The sequence below is a fragment of the Otolemur garnettii genome, unplaced genomic scaffold (genome assembly GCF_000181295.1).
Source record: "Otolemur garnettii isolate 467f Iridium unplaced genomic scaffold, OtoGar3 scaffold00128, whole genome shotgun sequence".
Classification (NCBI taxonomy): Eukaryota; Metazoa; Chordata; class Mammalia; order Primates; family Galagidae; genus Otolemur; species Otolemur garnettii.
In genome coordinates this window covers 4,407,437-4,411,963 of record NW_003852523.1, presented here as the reverse complement: position 1 = coordinate 4,411,963, position 4,527 = coordinate 4,407,437, and the positions used below count along the sequence as shown (strand labels likewise).

Sequence of the window (4,527 nt, the reverse complement as noted above, 5' to 3'; positions counted from 1 at the left end):
GTGACTTGAGGCCCTGGACATCTTCCTGACCATCCCTGGGGCTAGGCCACGGTGACTCGGTCAGCACTGCCTCCCTTCTTCCCAGAGAGGATGTTTACAAAGCCAGGATGGTGGGAGGGGTGGCCGCAGTCCCCTCTGTCCCAGGCCTTGCCGGAACCGTTGTGTAACTGTCCAGAAAGGGGACGGCACGTACCACAGGACAGACGGCTCAGCATTGGCGAGATTCCAGACTCACCACGGCCAAGTGATTTCCCAATTACTTATAATTTTGTTATTTTTCTTTTTCTTCCCAGAATCCTGGGGGAACTCTCAGAGAAGACCAGACAAATGAAAAATTTCAACTTCTGTGTTTCAGCTGGTTTTGATTTATCTGTGAGCAAAATGACAAAACACTTGGACATGCTTTTAAAGTGGCACGCAAGGATTTCATCACCTTATATAGATTTAAAAGTGAATGAAAGTAGTTCAGTTAAATAGTAAAATGTGAATTTAGACAGAGAACCTCGGGCTGCAAATGAACATTTGTAGCCTTAAAACAACAGCAACTACAGTGGAGGCTATTTTCCACCTTTATTACCAGGTTCACGTCCAGAAATAGCAGGGCCGCCATGCTGCGGAGGAACGCTGATCCTCGGGCACACATTCTCTGTGCCTTCACCATATAAATAGAACCAGAAGACTCTCCCAAGCCCATGGCTGGCTGTGCCCAGTTGCGCGGCGGCCTGTGAGCGCCCACACTGCTCCCATGGGCTCCCAGGCCAGCCAGCACTCACTCTTTGCCCTCCTTCTCATGGCGTTTCACCCTTTTCACTCTTAGCCAAGAGACTTCTTTTCCTGAATAAAATTATCCCCTGAATGATCTGTGGGGACCTGTCCAGCAGGCTGGGAACCTTGAGAAGGACAGAGGGCTCTCAGGAGGTAGCAGGTGGTCCCAAAAGGTCCTGATGTGCCAGACAGGGAAGGGGGAGCGCCGGGCAGAATGGAGTTTGGAGTTGTTACTTGCAGAAGAGAGTGGCCCCCAAGGACAGGAAGGCCTGGGAGGGGCCAGTCCTGGAAGACTACCAGCCACCCTGCAGGAAAAGACCCTGTCTGCAACCCGGGCCCTGGGAGCAGGACACGGAGAGGGGTCTACAGTGCTGTCAGGCCCAATGGGTCTCACAGTGGATGGTCCCCAACCTTCCCCCTCTCCCCCCGGGCACAGCTCACCACTGTTAGAGGCTGCAGGATGCCTGGGTAGGGGCATCTGTGCAGCCCATGCTGGAAATGATCCTCAAACCCACCTGACAGCCCCAGGTGTGTCAAGACCTCCAGATGGAAGTGCAGGGTCAGGTTCAGAGTTGGGGGCAAGGTTACCTGTGAGAAGCCAGCACATGCCACATCCACCTTCTTATTTTACCTTTTCTTATATTAAAAAAAAAAAGCCCTATAATTTTAAACAGTAATAATGATTTAAAAATAAGCAGGTATCCCTTTTTTTCTTTTGGCACACTGTCAATGTTTGAATCTAGAATGTGTGGGCTCCCCTCTGCCGCCCGAGTTCTCTGTGGTCAGCCCTGGTTTCCAGTCCTGGTCAGTGGAGGACACAACTCAGATGCTCACAGGCAGCTCTGTCACTCTTCACTTAGTCTGACCTTATCGACTTCTTAAAAGCTTTATTAAATTACCACAATAAGAGTCAAAATGAGATTTTAAAAATACATATATATACTCATAAATACTCAAACTAGATTTTGAGGGGCTGAGCCAGCATGAGTGTCCCCCTCCCTCAGGTGGTTGAGCTCCCTTAATCTGAACATCTGAGATCCGAACCCAGCACCCACTCTACCCCCTCCAGCACCACCTCCAGCTTCATCTTCTGGTTAAGGTCAGCCCACCTCTTTGCCTCAGAAGTGTCTCTTTCCAGTAAGCAAGACTGTGATGTACCATTGGGTATGGCTCCTAACCAAAGGGCCCAACAGCCCGGACAGAGCAGGAGGGGACCTGTGACTCCCTGGAAGAAGGCTCAGATGCAGAAACCCACCAGAGGCAGGACTGAGGCCTCGCACCAAAAGCCAGTGCTGGCTTGTCAGCCCCATGGTGAATCGCCTTGGGAATGTTACTGAGTGCCCTGTGAAGCCTTCATCTGAGGGCAACCTCATGAGAGACCCAAGCCGGCAGCAGGCAGCACAAGCTACAGCCGGGACTAGTGCAGCAGGCTCTGAAGGAAAGGCCACGGAGATAAAGCCGCCGAGAAGACTCACTCAGCTCAGTGTCTAACTCGCTCACTCACTCAGTGACCCTGTCGGATGGCACCAAATACAGCTGTGACCTGGAGAAATGTGTTCAGAGAGAAGCACCGTTTGTCGGAGTGTACACATCTACCTCCTGGAGGAGGACTGCTCTGCCCTCTCTTTCAGAAAAGCCCAGGGCTAAAGGGACTTCCTACATCTTCAGCTCCAGGACATTGCCTTTGGCCACCTGCCCTGCTCCACCGCAACTCCAGCCCACCTGGTACCGTCCACACTTCAGGCTGAACTTGGAGATCAAGACCAGGAAGTGCACCACAGAATTAGCATCAGTAAATGGCACTTTGTCTCCACCCAGACTAAGGAGCTGGACAAGAAGGTGGCCGAGCTGAGCTTTACAGAACCCACAGGGGCAGCTCAGCGCCGGTAGCTCAGGCAGCTAGGATGCCAACCACATACACCAGAGCTGGCAGGTTCGAATCCAGCCCAAGCCAAAAAATAGCTGGACATTGTGGCAGGTGCCTGTAGCCTGTACTTGGGAGGCTAAGGCAAGAGAATTGCTTAGGCCCAGGAGTTTGAGGTCGCTGTGAGCTGTGACACCACTGCACTCTACCTAGGGTGACAGCTTGAGACTCTGTCTCAAAAAACAAAAACCAAAAAAACAGAACCCACATGGGCCTGTCTCCAGCACCAGCTGATTGTTAGTTTGTAGAATGTGCAGAGAGGACCCCTTGCATTGTGCTCACTTTTATCCCTCCAGGGCCGGCACCACGGCAGACAGAGCCTGGACCAGAATGCAGCGTGACTGTCTGAGCTCTCCCCTCCCCACCACCTGCCAGCCCAGCCCCGGCCCCACCACCAGCAGCACACTGCTGGTGAAACTGCTACACCAACAACCTCATAGAGGATGGGACCTGTCAGGACTCTGCCAGCCTGGGCTCCAAGCACTCACCCTCTGTCTGGGCCACCGTCCCTGGGAACACCTTTGACACTATCACACCAGCTGAGGGTGGTGTCCTGGTTGGCAAAGACCGGTCAAGGTTTTTGGGAACAGGCTGACACCTGGGGGCCAGCAATGTTCTGTGCTCCAGAACTCACTGCTGCAGGGTAGGGAATTTACCACGGATCTTCATACTGAGAGCACCAGTGGAGCCCCCACTTTCAGTGTCACTGTCACCATGACTGCCAAGACAGTTGTCCTGCTGATGGGCAAAGAAGGCGTCCGTGGTGGTTCAATCAACAAGAAACGTTAGGAAATGGCCTCCCACCTGTGGCGTTCCCAGGACTAACTTCATCTGTCCCTTTCTCCCACCATTCCCCACAGTTTTCACACCCTCTCCTTCCCATACACACATGAGCAATTTTCATTTTGGGGCCACTTCCCCAAACCCCTTATTGTTGCCAAACCACATGAGCTGGGGTTGGGGCTAAATGGACCGTGAACCCCATACTCCTTCTATGTATGGTTGGAAAACTTCTTTGTTTGGTTTTTTTTTCCCCCGAATAAATAAGATTCTACTAATAAAAAGAATACTTAAACTATAAAAACAAAAGTACATAAATGAAAGCAATCCTCTCTGTCCCCACCTGCTCCCACTGCACCTCCCAGGGGGAGTGTCTCGGGGTGACCATCCACATTAAGGAGAGTTTTATGCCACTATTTCTTTCAAAGAAAATCTGTGTGAGGGCTCGGCGCCTATAGCTCAACTGGCTAAGGCACCAGCCACGTACACCTAAGGTGGCGGGTTCGAATCCCCAGCCCGGAGCTGCCAAACAACAATGACAGCTGCAACCAAAAAATAGCCGGGCGTTGTGGCGGGCGCCTGTGGTCCCAGCTACTTGGGAGGCGGAGGCAGGAGACTCGCTTGAGCCCAGGAGTTGGAGGTTGCTATGAGCTGTAATGCCACGGCACTCTGCCCAGGGGGACAGCTTGAGGCTCTGTCTCAAAAAAAAAAAAAAAAAGAAAATCTGTGTGAGGCTAGGTAATGCCTTTGCATGACTTCAGAACCCAACAAGCTGGCGAGTCGTCTCCTGCCTGCCAAGCCACTTCCTGCAGTGTTGGGAGCTGAGTGTCCTTCCCACGAAGTCTGCACCCACGTCTCTCGCTTTCCCTCTGCCTGGCACACCACAAGCTGGCTGGAGCCCTGGCACTGTTGTGGATCAGGACCCAGGAGGCTTCAGAGACTTCTCTGCCGGAGGCCACGTCCTCCTGTCTAGTGTCTGTGTGGCCTCTTGCTGCAGCCTTGGGCAAGAGGTGCTCTCCAGGCTTGGGGTGGCTCTGCAGAAAGGACTCTTGTAAGTG

The 4,527-nt window shown here is 52.6% G+C and overlaps 1 pseudogene; it reads left to right on the top strand.

Annotated features, from left to right (window-relative positions):
* The first annotated feature begins 3,104 nt into the window (after positions 1-3,104).
* Positions 3,105-3,514, top strand: LOC100945294 (annotated as a pseudogene).
* The last annotated feature ends 1,013 nt before the right edge of the window (positions 3,515-4,527 follow it).